Source organism: Oncorhynchus masou, chromosome 26 (assembly GCF_036934945.1).
Source record: "Oncorhynchus masou masou isolate Uvic2021 chromosome 26, UVic_Omas_1.1, whole genome shotgun sequence".
Lineage (NCBI taxonomy): Eukaryota > Metazoa > Chordata > Actinopteri > Salmoniformes > Salmonidae > Oncorhynchus > Oncorhynchus masou.
The window spans coordinates 9,425,749-9,447,091 of NC_088237.1; the positions used below are offsets into that span (position 1 = coordinate 9,425,749).

The 21,343-nt window shown below is 42.5% G+C and overlaps 1 pseudogene; it reads right to left on the bottom strand.

Annotated features, from left to right (window-relative positions):
• Positions 1 to 1,109: 1,109 nt before the first annotated feature.
• Positions 1,110 to 6,573, bottom strand: LOC135514754 (bile acid-CoA:amino acid N-acyltransferase-like; annotated as a pseudogene).
• Positions 6,574 to 21,343: the final 14,770 nt, after the last annotated feature.

Here is a 21,343-nt window from a genome sequence, read left to right on the forward strand (position 1 = left end):
GTAAATCTAAGTAACATAATAATAATCCCCATCAAAATCCCATCAGTTAAAGAAAAAAAAGAAAAAAAATTGTGGGGTGTGTCTCAATCCACCACATCCGCCTATGTTGACATTGCACATCTGAGGTGTTTGTCAGACCGAGAAATCTCGAAAATTGGTCTTCTCACAAAAAAAATCAAATTCCTTATGATATATTTTTGGACTGTCTTTTTTGCCATTTATGAATGTGTTATTCAATGCGTTTCTATGGGCTATAGTAGTAAAGGCCAAATTCAATATTTTATGCAATACATTTTTTAAATAATACCTAAAACCAGATGTACACCACACATCTTTCCAAATCCTAACTTCGCTGAGCCTCTCACATTAAACAACCATCTTTCCTGACGTTTTTTTCTCTTGACAATGTAGTGGTGCGCACACTAAACGACATGGGAAAGACAGGGGTCACACACTACAAGATTCTTCACTTGGTCGTTAGGATTTTCGATACCACACTGTCTCGCGAAAATAATTATGTGATTAGATTGCTAACATAGTTACAACGAGAGGTGGCTCAAAGCAGCCTCAAACGTTTTCAGTCAGATATTCACGCTTGCCATACTGACTTGAAATATCTAGCATTTTGAATTGAATAACCTTGCTTGTGAACTGCAACGATTTGACGCTTTGGTTAATGGCAAGTAAAAATGCATACTTTGAGTAGTAGTAGTAGCTCACATTCTGGGTGATGAGAAATATCATCATCTCACTGGTTTCTTCTCTGGCGAGCTCTCATTGGCTATTGCTGATCACCCGTTCTCAAAACATTTTGAAAATATCGGGACGTCTGGGACTGCTCAAAGATGAGATTAGTAGCCCTCAGATTGTGTATCTTACCCGCTCACATTAAATGAGCGTTGTGACGGCCAAACGCCTCGAGTAGGCGACGACATTGGGATTTGGTCTTCAATTTCAAAAACTTGTCTGGGAGAGCTAAATCGGGGCCAAAATCGTGTAGCATACACCTGGCTTAGGAGTCCTACAATTCTCAATCAAATAGCTCAATTATCTATGGTATGACTAAAACAATTCCATGATAGCTTAGTAGAACCCTCCCATCCCCCCCAAAGGCTTAGACTTTATCATATATTAAGTGTCAATTTATTTTAACAGTTATAGCTTAGTCAATCATACTAGGCCCTTGATGCTCCCTGGGTGTGACATCACAGCTTGGCCTTAGGGACAGAGTCAGGGCTGGGGTAGAGGTGTTGTCGTAGGAAGCTAAGGCTCTTTTCCCAACAGTCTTCCTGAGCATCGGCATGCGGCTTGGGGTACCCTCCCCATAACACCATCACTGCAACACATACACAATCATAAGTTACATTGGAAGTAAAGAATTGGTTTATATATATATATATCTTAGTTCAGGTGTGTAAACTATATATGTGTGAGCTTTGTGAACAGTACCTTTCTGTCGTGTTTGCTGCAATATGAAGTTGCTGGCTCTGAAGTGGGGTGTGTAGGGCGGCTCAATGAGGTGTCCAGCATCAGGGTATTGTAGAATGGTCAGCAGGTGCTCGTTACCCGCTGCACACATCATCTGGGTCATCTGCAGGTCAGAAGTTAGAGGTAACATTCAGCGTCAATGAAAATGATGAATTTCATAGGAAGCTTGTAATCATGTTTGTGTGTGTACTCACGTCCTTGGCAGACTCCACTGTCGCCAAGTTCTGATCATCCTCCCCGACGACCAACATCAATGGACACTTTATCCTCCCCATCTGTCAGAAGACACGGCAATGAGTAAACAAACCCACAGTGTGGGTGTTTGTGTGTGTTGACTTACATCCACTTTCTCTCCAAGGTCGGTTGGGATGGGCAGAATGCTGTCTCTCCAGACCACACGGCCCTCTTCATCAAATCGGATCTTATACCCATCCCTGACAATAAATAATTATGGTTTTAGTCTCTTTTTCTTCATTTGGGCTGTATGACACAAGCTCCATAATCACGGCACCTTCACTTCACAATAATCACGGTACCTTCACTTCACGGTACCTACACCTTCACTTTGAACAGATTTGGGTGTATTTTTCAGCCACACACCACTCACTTGTTCTTCTTTCTAAACACCTCGCCGATAGCCTGGTGGACCTGGTGGACGTGACTCCCACTGATACACACACAGCATCTGGGCTGGAATACACACAGTATTCATTGTTTACACACGAAACAAACTCATAAGCATATGCACATGGTCAGTGTTGGGACATTAAGAGATGACTGAATCTGAATTCACTCTATAAATACAAAGCTCCAATCTGGAGGAAAAAGAGGACAGTAAGGAGGGAAAGGCTCACGCTGATGTCTTTGGAGTAGGCTGCCAAGTTGAGGGCGACTGACATGCCTAAGGAGAGACCAAACAGAGCAACTCTGTCCTTTATCACCAGGGGGTGCTCCTGCACAATCCTGAACGCTTTCTACATAACAGAGAGATGGAGCTCAAGTTCAAGTGATAAGGATAGGATCCAATGTAGCGGATGTGATGTAATATTACGTGAGGTGATGTAATATAACAGTGAGTCTGGGTAAATGGTCACAGGAGGACTCTTCCCCCTCAGTGCCATTTCTAAACATTAAGACAAGCACAAGCATGTAGGCACACACAGTATGATACTTACCTCAAAGTAGGTTTTTGATTTGATGTCTGAGATTCTGTTCTTGTCATGGGAAAGGTACTCTAGCGCCATGGAAACAAAACCGTGTGACGCCAGGAGGCAGGAGCGGTACTCCACCAGCCCCTCCCCACATATCCAACACCCCAGGGAAGGGTCCAGGACCTGGGGGTAAAAAGAGGGTCCCTCGGACTCCATGTTCCTTGATGTCAATTTTGCACACACCAGGTGCCATGTACCATCGTTCTGTGACAACGGTCGCTAGAGGAGACTGCTTGCTGAAGCCCTCAGTCATGTGCCCACTGTACACAGAGATGTGTACCACCATAGGAGTGAGGACATCCATCTTTCTCAACCTGAGAGACAGAGAGAGTTTATTTGACTTGCCCAGCCGAGGTCACCCTAAATGATGTGTTTATCCTATGTAAAATTGACCGCAAATATTGAGTTGCATTGGTGTGTTACCTGAGGCCTGTCCGACTGCCTGGAACAGGCTGCATGCTCCACAGTAGACCCATGGGCTCTGCTCCTTCATATGTTCCTCCAAGACTGGCATCCTTAGCAACTACATAAAGAAAGAGAGAAAGAGGCTTGAGTTTCTGACTTGGACTTTGGAGTTGGATGACCATTCAAAACTATTTTTTTGTAGTCAGAGCTCGTTTTAAGAGTTGTCAGTCTGTCAACTGGGGCTCCCGAGTGGCGCAGCAGTCTAAGGCACTGCATCTCAGTGCTAGAGGCATCACTACAGACACTCTGATTGGGATCAGTGCACAATTGGCCCGGTGCCATCAGGGTTTTACCGGTGTAGGTCGTCATTGTAAACAATAATATATTTAACTTGACAAGCCAGTAAAGAACAAAGATTACTTTTTTTTTAAATTCTCAAACACACTGAATGGTGCTTTCAAAACAACTGAGAAAAAAACGAATGATGTCAGTGATCTTCAGGTATGAAAGTTAGAGTTTAAGAAAGAGGCCGAGTTCCCGATTTGGAATTCCAAGTTGATTGACAGTTTAAAATGTTTTTTTTTCCTCGTCGGAGCTCAGCCCAGTTGCCTTGAACACACTGAAGTCGAATATTTCCAATATCAAAGTTCACAGTTGTTTTGAACTTGTTCTAGTGGAACACTATTGCCAAGATGTTGAACAACTTTGGTCACGCCTTTCAACGTGTGTTGCATTATTAGAATTATACTACTTCCGACTACAGGTCCACTGCATGACTGTAACTGACAACTAACCTGTCAGTCTTTGTTTTTTGTTTGAATTGTTTACGTGTTCGCTATGCGGGGGAAACTGTAAAACAAACGGAACTACGTGGCTAAGAACTGTTGTAACGGGGATTATTATCGTTGCAACACACTTTTGGGGTGAAGCAATCCCACACAGTGTTCGGGTGTAGTTCGTAACGGTTGAAGTGTGTATGTTAGGATGGTAACGTTGTAATTCCTGCATGAGTAGCAGAAAGTTGAAATTGGGCATGCTATTTATCCAAAAGTGAAAATGCTGCCCCCTATACCTTAAGAAGTTAAGGATGAAGCGTGAATTCATGCCAGGAATAAGACGTGTGAAGTTTGGGATATCCTCCCTTCTACAATAAGCAGCCAACAAGGTATTTTTCCTTTGTTTATGTGTTTAATCTGATATGCTTAGATCTCTGGCTAAACTGGTTTTATGTATGTTTTTTTTTTTTTTTAACCTTTATTTAACGAGTCAGTTAATTAAGGCTCGGGACAATACTGCCCCCTTTGGATGAATTGCGTGCACATAGTAAACTGGAAAAAAATCTGTCCAAAATTGCTAATATATGCATATAATAATTATTATTGAAACTCTAAAGCTTCTAAAATCGTATGAATTATGTCTGTATGTATAGCAGAACTCACAGGGCAGCCAATCTCCCAAACTATTTCTCTCATCAGGAAAGTTGGGCCAACTTTGACGTCATCACCCCCACCCTTCCCAACCAGCTATGGATCTGGGATCAGTTTCTATGTCTTCCTCGAGATGTCTTCTATCAGTAGAGCGTTTAATTGTGCAAATCCCGCGAGCTTTGACCCCTTGGCAGGCTAAATACTGGGTGTCGTGAGAAAATAGATGTGCGTTCTGGCGCGAATTTTACACAGTTATTCCTTCGCTCCAGATTGTCTGAGAGGAGTTGCTTTTGTCCGATCGAATCGCCAATTGTTTTGTACGTTAACAACATCCTAAAGCTTGATTCTGCACTTAGTTTGACCAGTTTAGTCGACATATAATATGTAATTTTGAAGTTTTGATGCGCAACCCCTCGAGACCAGAAGTAATTTTGGATGCATTTCAGATGGAATTTGTCGCATTTGCTAACACAAAGACACACAACTTGAAACCAAACGCTGTTTTGGGTAAGTATGACTCCTTCCACTACATTCTGATCGAAGACCATCAAAGGTAAGGGAATATTTATGTTGTAATTTTGTGTTTCTGTTGACTCCAACATAGCGGAGAAATATTGCTTACATCTGAGCGCCATCTCAGATTATTGAATAGCTAACGATTTCTGTAACGTTAAAAATAAATGTGACAAAGCGATTGCATTAAGAAGCAGTGTATCTTTCTAACTATATGTAGAACATGTATATTTAGTCAAAGTTTATGATGTGTATTGCTGTTATCTGGCGTTATCTGGCGGAGTTATCTATAATTTCTCCGGACATTTTTGAGCATTTTCTGAACATGGCGTCAATGTAAACAGAGATATATGGATATAAATTGCATATTACTGAAAAAAAAACATAAATGTACTGTGTAACATGTCCTATTACTGTCATCTGATGAAGATTTTCAAAAGGTTAGTGAATTATTTTTCTTTTAATCCTGCGTTTGTGATTGCATCTTTTGTTCGACAAAATGGCTACATATCGTCTGTGTCTTTGTGGTGGTTTGATATACATATGTGCTATGTTTTCGCCGTAAAACATTTTAGAAATCTGACTCGCTGGGTAGATGAACAAGGTGTTTATCTTTCATTTGAGCTATTGGACTTGTTAATGTGTGGAGGTTAAATATTTCTAAGAATATTCTTGCATTCTGTGCGCCACTTTTGAGTTGAGGGGGTGGGGGGGTGCCCTTGGGGAACGTGTAGCGTGAACACGTTAAGAACAAATTCTTATTTTCAATGACTGCTAGGAACATTGGGTTAACTTGCAAGCTTTCAGTTCCTAGTCCAACACTCTAACCACTAGGCTACCCTGCCGCCCCATGCACATCAGAGTTGTGTCAAGCTAATAAGTAACTCATAAAACAAGAAAATTGTAAGAGTGTGCTTAACTGTATTTTCATTTACTTTATAGTTATCACGAAGGTGATAATTATGACTAAAACTACAGAATAAAACCACCAGTTAAAATCAAGGAACTGTTTTGCTCGTGGTTACTGGAGGGAGCAACCATATTGGTTTTAATAACATCTATTTTGCTATCTTTTACTCAGGGTTTGCTGTGTTGTACAGTGATATTGTACTAACTTGATGACAATAGAAGGCAAACTAGCAGGCAAAAATATTGGCCAGCATCTCATGTTTCAGCGCATGCTGATCTTATTGGCGACCACCAGGACAACGTGTAATTGAATTAAACAAGAGTATATATGGGATTTCATACAGAAGTTAGACCAAGACTACATCCAAAAAGCCTATCGGTCAGCCCGGTCGGCGGTCACAAACCTTACCTGTCACCGTGCCTTGGTCGTTGCTGGTGTAATGGCCGAATGCCTCCCAAAAGTCATTATCCTCAGACTGATGAAGGGAATGCAGTGTCACCGAGAGCGCTGGAGGTAAATTCCTCACAACTACCTGGATCTTCTCATCCACGAGCCCCCGCATTGGCTGCACTGATAGAAGCGGGAAAGTCCCAACCATGGTGGACAAACACCTGTAGAAAAAGACAAGACAGAAACAACCGCATATTGGTAAAGATGGTGGGATTGACATTCCATTTATTCTGGCTTTAACCTGTGAAAACTGTTTGGCGACAGAACGAATTGGCTAACGAGTCACATTCGCTTCAAACTTCGTGTCCAAATGTACTTACACTGAGTTATTCGATAATGACAACAGTCAGAGACATGCTGACATAGGTAACCGCTTTATATAGCTAGGTACGAATAGACAATTTTGCTTGTGCAGGAAAGTTCAAAGTCCGTGCGGCACTGCTCACAAAGTTGAGGGTGACAAAAATACTAGAATCGAAGAAAATGGAAGATTTAATGTCATAACGAATCATGCAAAACATTTACAGTTGACAGGAATATGTTAGTTAATGTAGCGACAAATGATTTATACATTTTTTTTTATCATAAAGTTCATTTACAAAAATTACGATTTATCAAGTTAGCTGACTAGCTAACATTAGCCAGTTAGCTGGTTAGCTTTATGGGTGTTGTGACATGAGTATGAAATTGTAATTCTGGTTGTTTCATGTTTTAGGTTCACCTGAAACAACCAGCAAACCAGGCTATCGTCTTGTGAAACAGTGGATGTAAAGAATCTAGCTAGCTAAAGCATTTATTGCAAATTGAGTGTATTGTCTTGCTTATTGTACAGTGGAGGATAAAAATACCTGTATGCCTATGGATGTGTAGCTAGCTGTCTTGCCGATCTGTGTATGAACCCAAACGTTTGGTATACATATTAGTTCAGAACCTAGCTATGAACCTCAGATCTCATAGCCAGTTGTATCAACTTCAAAACATTAATGAAGCCTATGGATTGAGTAGAATATAATATAACTTTGTGTCAAGGATGCAGGTTGTTTATACATGTAGTTATTACCATGCATGAGATACCTACATTGTAGTCTGTACATTTAATATATTCACTGATCATGTACTCTACCTTGGCAAATAAAGGTGCAGTTCAGGTATGAATGTCTTTGAAATTATTTTTCAGTCATATCCAATACCAGGGTTATCAAATTCCAGTCTTTGAATGATGCTGTGTCAGCATGTACAATTGAAGTCGGAAGTTTACATACACTTATGTTGGAGTCATTAAAACTTGTTTTTCAACCACTCCACACATTTTTGTTAACAAACTATAGTTTTGTCAAGTCAGTTAGGACATCTACTTTGTGCATGACACAAGTAATTTTTCCAATAATTGTTTACAGACAGATTTTTTCACTTATTATTCACTGTATCACTATTCCAGTGGGTCAGAAGTTTACATACACTAAGTTGACTGTGCCTTTAAACAGCTTGGAACATTCCATGAAATTATGTCATGGCTTTAGATAGGCTAATTGACATAATTTGAGTCAATAGGAGGTGTACCTGTAGATGTATTTCAAGGCCTACCTTCAAACTCAGTGCCTCTTTGCTTGACATCATGGGAAAATCAAAATAAATCAGCCAAGACCTCAGAAAAACAATTGTAGACCTCCATAAGTCTGGTTCATCCTTGGGAGCAATTTCCAAACCCTGAAGGTACCATGTTCATCTGTGCAAAAATAGTACGCAAGTACGCCTTCTCTCCTAGATATGAATGTACTTTGGTGCGAAAAGTGCAAATCAATCCCAGAACAACAGCAAAGGACCTTGTGAAGATGCTGGAGGAAACAGGTTCAAACATATCTATATCCACAGTAAAACGAGTCTTATATCGACAGAACCTGAAAGGCTGCTCAGATAGAAAGAAGCCATTGCCCCAAAACTGCCATAAAAAAGCCAGATTACGGTTTGCAACTGCACATGGGGACAAAGATTGGACTTTTTGGAGAAATGTCCTCTGGTCTGATGATAGAACTGTTTGGCCATAATGACCATCATGTGAACCACGGGGTTGGCAGCATCATGTTGTGGATGTGTAGGAGGGACTGGTGCACTTCAAACTAGATAGCATCATGAGGATGGAAAATTATGTGGATATATTGAAGCAACATCTCTAGACATCAGTCAGGAAGTTAAAGCTTGGTCGCAAATGGATCTTCCAAATGGACAATGACCCCAAGCATACTTCAATGTGGTTTTTCATGTGGGGCACGGTCATTTAAGATGTCAAACATATGATTAAGTTGCACCACCCTGGACTCCAAAGGCAACAAGCCCACCTCCCAGAACTCCTGTACCCCATGTGGGTCCTAGGGGGGACATTCAGCATACACCTGATTATTTTTGCATGACCTGCGTTCTCTTTTTCAGCTTTTTTGACAAAGCAGATTAGACATAATCAAAATGACACTGAATCAAGGTTGAGACAAGCACAGCTCAAACAAATCATTTGTGATACCTTTGCTATGGTAAAAGTTGTTAATGAAAGACTAACCATAGTCTCCAGAGCAGATTGGTAACTTATTAACCAGAGATGAGGTTATAGTGGTAAAAAATTTGTTAAAATAATTTGCAACCTTTGCCTGGTCATAACATAAAACATCATCAAGGTTAACTGCCTGTTCAGGTGCAGAACAACAGATTTGTACATTGTCAGCTTGGGGATTTGAACTTGCAACCTTTCGGTTACTAGTCTAACTCTCCAACCACTAGACTACCCTGCCGCCCCAGAAGAGGAGAGATGGATGAATTGAACGAGACTGTTCTTGAAAAATAAGGTAGTTAACGTGACAGTGTTCAACAGAAATCTCTGTGTGGCCTTTCCTGGTGTCCACACCACACTAAGGGGCTGCAGAGTACTTTATGCTGAAAAACATGAATCGACACACGAGGACAAACAATATAGAGTAGTTATAGAAATATTGAAGTATCTTACTATTCTCCATGGTTGGCCCTCTTGCCCATTCTTTGAAGGTGGAAGGCGCCACAGTTATACACCTAAGCCTGCTTACAGCACAACACAATCCGTCAATCAGATTGATACATGAGTGTGTGGGTTATAGGGTGTCTAATTGTTGGTTGATTTAAAATAGCCTGTTTTGTTTTTGTACATACATCACACCCTTACCTAAACAGCATTCTCACCTGAGAAGTAGAAATCAAAGGGAGAGAAACTGGGAATTGAATAACTGCAGTTGACATAGCTAAGTAAATGGAAGAATAATATTTTTGCAGTGTAAATGGCTCTTAAAAGAGCCTTTGTTGTGCATAGTGTTGCCAGGGAACAGCATCCTCTTCAAATAAGTAGGAGGTGAAGATCTCCCGCACACTGATTGCCTCTCTTGCTGCGTTGTTGGACCCCATCCTTGAAACATCCTGCAGAGCAGCAGACTTCTCCTCTGGAACACGGCGACGAGCTGCAGATCCCCTCCTGGTCCTCGTGTCCATCCTCATCAAGTTATGCAGGACACAGGTAGCCCTCACACACCTGAATTCCTCCAGGAGGCAGTCCCAGATGGCCCTGGTCACTCAACCTTGCAGTGCCCTACACGTTAACTATAGGCAATTGTTTTAAGGAGTCTCCAGTTATAAGCTGTCTGTAGGAATATGGACGACAATGTAATTATTAGACTTTTACATCACCAGGTCATTGTGGATTACTAAAGTCTAATATCCCTGATAACAAATCATTATAACATTGGATTGATAAATGCATGTGCATGTGACAATAACAGGATCATTTAAAGGACGATCCAGTGACGATCCCCGGTCCGGAGCCTCCAGCGACGGTCCCCAGTCCAGGGTCTCCAGCAACGGTCCCCAGCCAGGGATCCCCAGCCAGGGGTCTCCAGCCAGGGGTCTCCAGCGATGATCCCCAGTCCGGGGCCTCCGGCGATGATCCACGCAGTGGTGGTCCCCAGCCCGGAGTCTCCAGAGACGGTCCCCAGCCCGGGGTCCCCAGCCCGGGGTCTCCAGCGGCGATCCCCAGTCCAGGGCCTCCGGCGATGATCCACGGGCCGTTTCTACTAAGGGGGAGGGATCAGTGTATAGAAGGGGGGCGGCGTCCAGATCCAGAGCCACCACCAAGGGTAAATGTCCACCCGGACCCTCCCATATAAGTTCAGGTTTGCAGTCGGGAGTCCGCACCATTGGGGGTGGGTACTGTCACGCCCTGACCTTAGTTATCTTTGTTTTCTTTGTTATTTTGGTTAGGTCAGGGTGTGACTAGGGTCGGCATGTTAGTTTCTGTATTGTCTAGGGGTTTTTGTATATCTAGTGTTTTTTGTAAGTCTAGGTATATGTAGGTCTATGGTGGCCTGATATGGTTCCTAATCAGAGGTAGCTGTTTATTGTTGTCCCTGATTGGGGACCATATTTAGGTGGCCATTTTCCTAGGGTATTTGTGGGTTCTTGTCTATGTGTAGTTGCCTGTTAGCATGTGTGTGTATAGCGGCACCTTTCGGTTATTTTGTTTGTTTGTTTCAGTGTTTCATTCTTTAATAAATTAAGAATGTACGCTTACCACGCTGTGCCTTGGTCTCTTCCTTACGACGGACGTGACTAATTAAACAGCATGATCATTACTCAGGTGTACCTTGTTCTGGGGACTGTAAAAGGCCACGCAAAAAATGCCACAGATGTCTCAAATTTTAATGGAGCGTGCAATTGGCATGATGACTGCAGAAATGTCCACCAGATCTGTTGCAAGAAAATGTAATGTTAATTTCTCTACAATAAGCCGGCTCCAACATCATTTTACAGAATTCACATTCACATCCAGCTTTTTCACCTGCGGGATCATCTGAGACCAGCCACCTGGACAGCTGATGAAATTGTGTATTTGCTCAACTGAATAAACTGTCAGAAACCATCTCAGGGAAGCTCATCTGCGAGCTTGTCGTCCTCTCCAGGGTCTTGACCTAACTGCAGTTTGGCATCGTCCCAACTTCAGTGGGCAAATGCTCACCTTCGATGGCCACGCTGGAGAAGTGTGCTCTTCACGGATTAATCCCGGTTTCAACTGTATCGGGCAGTGTTATGAGATTTTTATGAATAATGACTAAATGTATACATTCAGCTTAGAATTATAACTGTCCGGGGGTGTCCTCGGATGGGGCCACAGTGTCTCCTGAACCCTCCTGTCTCAGCCTCCAGTATTTATGCTGCAGTAGTTTGTGTCGGGGGGCTAGGGTCAGTTTGTTATATCTGGAGTACTTCTCTTGTCCTATTCAGTGTCCTGTGTGAATTTAAGTGTGCTCTCTCTAATTCTCTTTTTCTCTCTTTCTTTCTCTCTAGGAGGACCTAAGCCCTAGTACCATGCCTCAGGACTACCTGGCATGATGACTCCTTGCTGTCCCCAGTCCACCTGGCCGTGCTGCTGCTCCAGTTTCAACTGTTATGCCTTATTATTATTTGACCATGCTGGTAATTTATGAACATTTGAACATCTTGGTCATGTTCTGTTATAATCTTCACCCGGCAGAGCCAGAAGAGGACTGGCCACCCCACATAGCCTGGTTCCTCTCTAGGTTTCTGCCTAGGTTTTGGCCTTTCTATGGATTTTTTCCTAGCCACCGTGCTCTACACCTGCATTGCTTGCTGTTTGGGGTTTTAGGCTGGGTTTCTGTACAGCACTTTGAGATATCAGCTGATGTACGAAGGGCTATATAAATACATTTGATTTGATTTTGATTTAACTAAACAGAATACTACTCTGTTACTGTAGGAATGTATGAATCTTATGATTATAATAATACTGAATATAAGGTGTGTAGATTTCGTCAATAATTAGAACAATGACTTTCTGTTCCTTGGTATAAACGAATGGAGCTATTGTCAGATCGGCTGGAATACTGTGTTCATTACAGGACATTCTGTTCCTACCCAGACAAAGGTGAAAAGGCTAACAGACTGGGTAACTGGGGAGGGAGGTTTGCAACATAGAACGTCCACAGACAGATAGACGTAAACTGAACTGGAGAGCTAACTGTACACCCACAGTGCACATGAGTGAGAGTGGGGGGGATTTCTGAGAGGCAGAATACCTGTTAACCATGGAACAGGAGGAAACGAGATACCCAAATATTTGTGGTCTCAGGGTCCCGCTGATGTATGCTTAATTAAAGGACTAACTCCGGTGCAAGTAGTTCCAAAATCAAATTATATACCTTATATACCAAAAACAGTACCCATTAAAGCCAGAAGCAGTTAAAGGGTTAACACCCATTTTTGAACAGCTGAGAAAGGGAAGGGTTATCATACCAGGGGATGAAGCGTTCTGTAACTCTCCTCTTATTCAGTAAAGAAGGCGTTCCCTGGCACTGACTGGAGAATGGTAATGGACCTACAGGGGGTCAATAACAGTGTGATACCAAGAACATCTTGTGTACCAGACCCGCACACTCTGTTAAACCAACTGAAGTCTGAGAATGCTTACTTTACTGTGATAGACCTTGCTAATGCTTTCTTCAGTATTCCGATACAGCCAGACAGCCAGGGGTGGTTCGGGTTCACCTTTTTAGGCCAAAGATGGACGTATAGCCATTTGGCTCAAGGTTATTTGGGAAGTCCTACAATCTATAGTCAGGCATTTACTAGGAATCTTGGAAAATTCGACCCTCCCCGGGGGAGCCAAATGTTAATACATGTTGATGATATTCTGCTGTCAAATTCCTCACACGAGGCCTATAAAGCGGATACTCTTACTCTGTTCCTCTTCCTAGCAGACCAAGGTCACAAAGTTAAGAGAAAGTTACAGCTCTGACAGGAACAAGTTATATATTTAGGACACACCATAACCCAGGAAGGGAGAACACTTAATTCAACCAGAAAGACAGCCATTCTAGAAGCACCCAAACCACTTAAAAGCAGATGAGTTTCTTGGGAATGATTAACTATTGTACGGCGTGGGTCCCACACTTTCCATTGCCTACAGGGTTACTTAGTGATTTGATCTATGGTAAGGCTATGACAGCAAAATACAAAATTGTATGGACAAGAGAAGCGGAGAAACAGTTTGTGGCAATTAAACAGCTATTGATATCAGACACTGTTTTGGCATTCCCTAGGTATGACCGTGAATTCAAAATAAAAGAGAGCCGCACACTCTTGGAGCTCAGATGCAAAAATTTTAATACCAACGTTTCGACAGCCAAGCTGTCTTCATCAGGTATAATCACAAACACTGCGGGATGACTCGTTTATATAATGTCAAAGGACACAGGTGTCTGTAATCATGGCCAGGAGTGGCCTAATATCATTGGTTAATAATTGTCAGGACCCGGTTACGAACCCGGGTCTCCGGAGTGAGAAACAGTCACTTAACCAACTGAGCCACGAATAGTCAGCAGAACCCAGAAGATGAGGCAGACACAGCAGTACTTGAGACGGTGTATTTAATAAAGTAAAAAGTGAAGTCCTTCAGGAAAACATGTAACTCCACAACCTCAAAAGGAATTCCACAAGAACAAGGTAATCCACAAGGTAATCCTCCAAGACAAAAAGGTAAATCCACAAGGTGGTAGGTAAGGCATAAAAGCCTCAAAAGATACTCAAAAATAAATAAACAAGAACAAAAAAACAGAATTCCACAAGAGCGTCCACCGGGATCAACAAGAGTACACAGAATACTAGGGCTGGGTGCTAACATACAAACACAGAGCAAAGAACTGAGGGAAACTAAGGGTTTAAATACAATCAGGGAAAATGAGGCACAGGTGCAAATAATAATGGGGATCAAGGGAAAGCAAAAGGTCAAAAAGCACAATGGGGGCATCTAGTGACCAAAAACCGGAACAACCCTGGCCAAATCCTGACAAATAATCAAATATTAAAATGTCATACAAAGAACAGCATACAAACAAATGGATAGCATACGATCATAGATTAATTTGACTATACAAGTTTACACACAATTACAATGGCAAAGTCACAATAATCACAAGAATGGCTTCAGATCAAAGTCTACGTTGAGACCGAAGGGCACAAGGGTCTTGACCGTGAATGACCGTGAATTCACACAGACTGTGGATTGCATGGAGGGGTTCATGACATCAGTGTTGACCCAGAGACACGGAGGGAAGAATAAGCCAGTGGCCTATTGTTCCTCCCGTTTTGATCAGGTGGCGCAAGCAATGCCCCTGTGTTTGCTGCAGGACGGGCTGTGGAAGACTCAGCCTCTGTAGTACTTTACCATGATTTGACTTTGAGGGTCCCACATGCCGTCTCAATCTTGTTATTAGAACATAAAATGGCGCACATGTCACCAGCTAGACATTTGTCTTGTATGATTATTCTGTTAAATATGCCAGATCTAACAATTGAGCGATGTACTACCTTGAACCCCTCCACCCTAATTCCGATAGCCACCAATGGGTGTCCCCATGATTGGGTAGCGGAGATGGAGAAAGTAGTTCTCCCCAGACCAGATCTAACTGATCTGCCTTTGCCAGATGCTGAAATAACTATGTTTGTTGGTGGGTCTTCCAGAAAGAACCCAGATGGTTCAAATGCTACTGGTTATGCAGTAGTGACTCACACTGAGGTGCTTGAAGCTGAAGCTTTACCAAAGAATTACTCTGCTCAACAAGCTGAAATTGTTGCCCTTACCAGGGCTTGTGAATTGGGAAAGGGTAAATGTATTACGATACATACTGATAGTTCTTATGCTTTTAACACTGTCCATGTATTTGCAGCTCAGTGGAGAAACAGGGGCATGGTTACCACCATGGGTCTCTATGGAAGGTATTTGTGTAAATCACTGTGTAATTCATGGAATCAGGTCATAGCTCACACTGAGAAGGATGGCTATGTAAACCCACACACCCAATTTGGGAGCACATGGAGTCAAGTAAAGGTGGGAGTTTCTGACTGTTTAGGGTTAGAATAAAGGTACGAATTACCATTAAAATTACCATTAAAACGGTAAAGACCCAGGATCTCAGGTTATGGTATGTTGGTTTCGACCAGTTTTCAACTGATACTATGGTACCGTTCCAGGTGGTGGTAAGCTATGGTCGGCCGGAGTTCAGTTAATCTGCCTAACACAAAGGACATTCCTAGTGTAATCACCCAAGGCCAAGGACCAGTACGAATAGTTCAGACAAGAGACCTTAAGGAAGTGATAGAGGTGGAGACTGGGTTTGGGGATTCCAACATATGGTTGGAATGGATTCAATATATGGCCAGATCAGTAGCTAAAGAAGAATGTTATGCCTGTGCCACAGCTAAACCTCAGTTGACAACTATCCCTTATCCGCTTAATGGAGTTAATTCACTTAGGGGTATGGCCTGTATGGTAAAGCTGCTCATGAAAGCAGGAATGACAGATAATGACAGAAGCTCTGATCTGCACTATTTGTATCCACATGTACCCTTAGATCTAGGCTCCCAACCTTTACTGTGGCAAGAGGAATTTATTACTGTGTGGCCAGGTACAACACCTATGGAAGATACGTAGGGGAAGTTAGCACCTGCAATAGGACAGAAAATGTTACCACTGATGAGACTATGAGCGATCTGACAGGCTGGCTGAGCTCTAGGGATTTCAGTAAAATAAAGAGGCCCAGGGCTGACATCTGGTGGTTGTGTGGGGGAATGACGTTATGGACAAATTTACCTACAAATTGGACAGGCCTATGAGCTCTTGTGCATTTGGGAATGCCTTTGATCCTCATTCAACACTATGATAAGGTGTTGGCCAAACGGCAGAAAAGAAGTACTCCATCTGGGCCTTTTGACGATATAGTATATATTGATAACATTGGGGTTCCACGGGGGGTGCCAGACGAGTTCAAAGCAAGAAATCAGATCCTAGCTGGATTAGAGTCAAGCATTTTCTGGTGGTCCACTCTCAATAAGAATGTGGACTGGATTAATTATATATATATTATAATCAACAACGCTTCATCAATTATACCAGAGATGCAATAAAAGGATTGGCAGAGCAGACCGAAGCAACCAGCCTGATTTCTTGGCAGAACAGAATCACATTAGATATGTTGTTGCCAGAAAAGGGAGAGGCTGCGTGATATTCGGTAAAATGTGCTGTACATTCATCCCAAATAACACAGCTCCGGACAGATCAGTGACCAAGGCCCTGGCTGGTTTAACCACCCTAGCTCACGAGTTGGCAGAAAACTTTGGGGTGGATACTTCTCTGACTAATTGGTTTGACAGTATGTTTGGAAAATGGAAAAATGTCATGATAACTGTGCTGTGGGCAACTTTCACCTGTGTGACTGTTAGTTTTGTGCCGCTGTTGTCTTATTCATTGCGTGAGAGGTCTCATTTCTAGGTCTCTGGAGAAATCGATGACACAACAGATGGTGGAATACGGACCGATTCCAAGCTCTGACCAGTGGAATGATGAATACATGCCCCCAGACCTAGCGGATGGATCCGGTTCCTTCACATACGAGGAGCCTAAGTTGGATGAGACCATTTGATGTTTAGGGATTTTAGTTTGTTTCTTGTTTTGATGTTTACACTGTTTCTTTGATGAAGATGATAACAAATATCCTGATAAGAAGAGTTATGATTCTGATATAGGCCTGGAACAGTCAATGTAATACATATGTTGGTCTTTGTTAGGATGTATTTGGATAACAAGAGATAGTTCTAATAAAAATAGAGGTTTGCTTTTTAATATTTTAATAAAATAGTGTTTAACATTCTTATAAAAATAGAGGTGTGATTGGATGTATAATATTTAGTCATAGGGTGGATATGTTATGATATTTTTATGACTAATGACTAAATTATATATACATTCAGTTTAGAATTATAACTAAACAGAATACTACTGTTACTGTAGGAATGTATGAATCTTATTATAATCATAATACTGAATATAAGGTGTGTAGTTTTAGTCAAGAATTAGAACAATGACTTTCTGTTCCTTGGTATAAACGAATGGAGCTATCGTCAGACCGGCTGGAATACTGGGTTCCTTACAGGACATTCTGTCCCTACCCAGGGAGGGGAGAGACCTTGGGCTTGTAGTATATTGGTTAACAGGTGGCATATAATGTGAGAAGGCTTTTGAACTATATTGCCATTGTATCTGAGAGGAGGAGAGACATTTATGACGAAATGTGAGGTATATAAACCAATGTACATGGTATTATGACCAGAGCTCTCAGGAAATAAACACTACTGATTAATTGTGAGACTGATCTTTGTCTATTTTATGCAAATAATAACTTTACAAATTCTTAGAAACGGACAAAGTGTTTTGCTTTGTTACAATTTAATTGGTTAATGAACATATAGGAATTAAATTCCTCTAACAGGCAGATGGCGTGTATGGTGTCATGATGGAGATGTTTTGTTTTTTTAAAACATTTTTATTTCACCTTAATTTAACGAGGTAGGCTTGTTGAGAACAAGTTCTCATTTGCAACTGTGACCTGGCCAAGAAAGCGTAGCAATTCGACACATACAACAACACAGAGTTACACATGGAATAAACAAAACATAGTCAATAATACAGTAGAACAAAAGAAAACAAAAAGTCTATATACAGTGAGTGCAAATAAGGTAGGTTAAGGAAATAAATAGGCCGTGGTGGCGAATTAATTACAATATATCAATTAAACACTGGAATGGTAGATTGGCAGAAGATGAATGTGCAGTTAGAGATACTGGGGAGCAAAGGAGCAAAATAAATAAATAAATACCAGTATGGGGATGAGGTAGGTAGATAGATGGGCTGTTTCCAGATGGGCTATTTACAGGTGCAGTGATCTGTAAGCTGCTCTGACAGCTGGTGCTTAAACCTAGTGAGGGAGATGTGAGTCTCCAGCTTCAGAAATTTTTGCAATTCTTTCCAGTCATGGACAGCAGAGACCTGGAAGGAAAGACGACCAAAGGAGGAATTGGCTTTGGGAGTGACCAGTGAGATATACCTGCTGGAGCGTGTGCTACGAGTGGGTGCTGCTATGGTGACCAGTGAGCTGAGATAAGGCGGGGCTTTACCTAGCAGAGACTTGTAGATGTAGCCAGTGGGTTTGGCGACGAGTATGAAGCGAGGGCCAACCAACGAGAGCGTACAGGTCTCAATGGTGGGTAGTGTATGGGGCTTTGGTGACAAAACGGATGGCACTGTGATAGACTGCATCCAGTTTGTTGAGTAGAGTGTTGGAGGCTATTTTATAGATGACATCACCGAAGTCGAGGATTGGTAGGATGGTCAGTTTTACGAGGGTATGTTTGGCAGCATGGGTGAAGGATGCTTTGTTGCGATATAGGAAACCGATTCTAGATTTAATTTTGGATTGGAGATGCTTAATGTGAGTCTGGAAGGAGAGTTTACAGTCTAACCAGACACCCAGGTATTTGTAGTTGTCCACGTATTCTAAGTCAGAGCCGTCCAGAGGTGCGGGCAGTGATCGATTGAATAGCATGCATTTAGTTTTACTTGCGTTTAAGAGCATTGAAGCTCATCTGGAGGTTAGTTAACATAGTGTCCAAGGAGGGGCCAGAAGTATACAGAATGGTGTCGTCTGCGTAGAGGTAGATCAGAGAATAACCAGCAGCAAGAGCAACATCATTGATGTATACAGAAAAGAGTGTCGGCCCGAGGATTGAACCCTGTGGCACACCCCTAGAGACTGTCAGAGGTCCGGACAACAGGCCCTCCGATTTGACACACTGAACTCTATCAGAGAAGTAGTTGGTAAACCAGCCGAGGCAATCATTTGAGAATCCAAGGCTGTCGAGTCTGCCAATAAGAATGTTGTGATTGACAGAGTCGAAAGCCTTGGCCAGGTCGATGAATACGGCTGCACAGTAATGTCTCTTATCGATGGCGGTTATGATGTCGTTTAGAACCTTGAGCGTGGCTGAGGTGCACCCATGACTAGCTCTGAAACCAGATTGCATAGCGGAGAAGGTATGGTGGCATTCGAAATGGTTAGTAATCTGTTTGTTAACTTGGCTTTCGAAGACCTTAGAAAGGCAGGGTAGGATAGATATAGGTTTGTAGCAGTTTGGGTCTTGAGTGTCACCTCCTTTGAAGAGGGGGATGACCGTGGCAGCTTTCCAATCTTTGGGAATCTCAGACGATACGAAAGAGAGGTTGAACAGGCTAGTAATAGGGGTTGCAACAATTTCGGCAGATCATTTTAGAAAGAGATGGTCCAGATTGTCTAGCCCGGCTGATTTGTAGGGCTCCAGATTTTGCAGCTCTTTCAGAACATCAGCTATCTGGATTTGGGTAAAGGTGAAATGGTGGGGGCTTTGGCGAGTTGCTGTGGAGGGTGCCGGGCAGTTGAACGGGGTAGGGGTAGCCATGTGGAAAGCATGGCCAGCCGTAGAGAAATGCTTATTGAAATTCTCAATTATAGTGGATTTATCAGTGGTGACAGTGCTTCCTAGCCTCAGAGCAGTGGGCAGCTGGGAGGAGGTGCTCTTATTCTCCATGGACTTTAGTGTCCCACAACTTTTTTGAGTAAGTACTACAGGATGCAAATTTCTGTTTGAAAAAGCTTGCATTAGCTTTTCTAACTGCCTGTGTATATTTGTTCCTAACTTCCCTGAAAAGTTGCATATCACGGGGGCTATTCAATGCTAATGCAGAACGCCACAGGATGTTTTTGTGCTGGTCAAGTGCAGACAGGTCTGGAGGGAACCAAGGACTATATCTATTCCTAGTTCTACATTTTTTGAGAGGGGCATGCTTATTTAAGATGGTGAGGAAGGCACTTTTAAAGAATAGCCAGGCATCATCTACTGACGGGATGAGGTCAATGTCATTCCAGGATACCCCGGCCAGGTTGATTAGAAAGGCCTGCTCGCAGAAGTGTTTCAGGGAGCGTTTGACAGTGATGAGGGGTGGTCGTTTGGTCACAGAACCATTATGGATGCAGGCAATGAGGCAGTGATTGCTGAGATCTTGATTGAAAACAGCAAAGGTGTATTTGGAGGGCGAATTAGTGAGGATGACATCTATGAGGGTGCCCGTGTTTACTGATTTGGGGTTGTACCTGGTAGGTTCATTAATAATTTGTGTGAGATTGAGGGCATCAAGCTTAGTTTGTAGGATGGCCGGGGTGTTAAGCATGTCCCAGTTTAGGTCACCAAGTAGCACGTGCTCAGAAGATAGATGGGGGGCAATCAATTCACATATGGTATCGAGGGCACAGCTGAGGGCAGAGGGAGGTCTATAGCAAGCGGCAACAGTGAGAAACTTGTTTCTGGAAAGGTGAATTTTTAGAAGTAGAAGCTCAAAATGTTTGGGTACAGACTTAGATAGTAATACAGAACTCTGCAGACTAATATTTGCAGTAGATAGAACTGCCAAAGGGGGCGGTGTTGCTATCTTGGCGGAAAACATTATAGCTAGCAATGGAGATTTCAGGATTTTTGGTGGTTTTCCTAAGCAGTGATTCAGACACGGCTAAGACATCTGGGTTGGCAGAGTGTGCTAAAGCAGTGAGTAAAACAAACTTAGGGAGGAGGCTTCTAATGTTAACATGCATGAAACCAAGGCTTTTACGTTTACAGAAGTCAACAAATGAGAGCACCTGGGTGGTGGGAGTGGAGCTAGGCACTGCAGGACCTGGATTAACCTCCACATCACCAGAGGAACAGAGGAGAAGTAGGATAAGGGTACGGCTAAAGACTATACGAACTGGCCGTCTAGCACATTCAGAATAGAGAGTAAAAGGAGCAGGTTTCTGGGCACGATAGCATAGATTCAAGGCATAGTGTACAGACAAAGGTAAGGTAGGATGTGAGTACATTGGATGTAAACCTAGGCATTGAGTAATGAAGAGAGAGATATTGTCTCTAGAGATATATAAACCAGGTGATGTCATCGCATATGTAGGATGTGGAACAACATGGTTGGTTAAGGCATATTGAGCAGGGCTAGAGGCTCT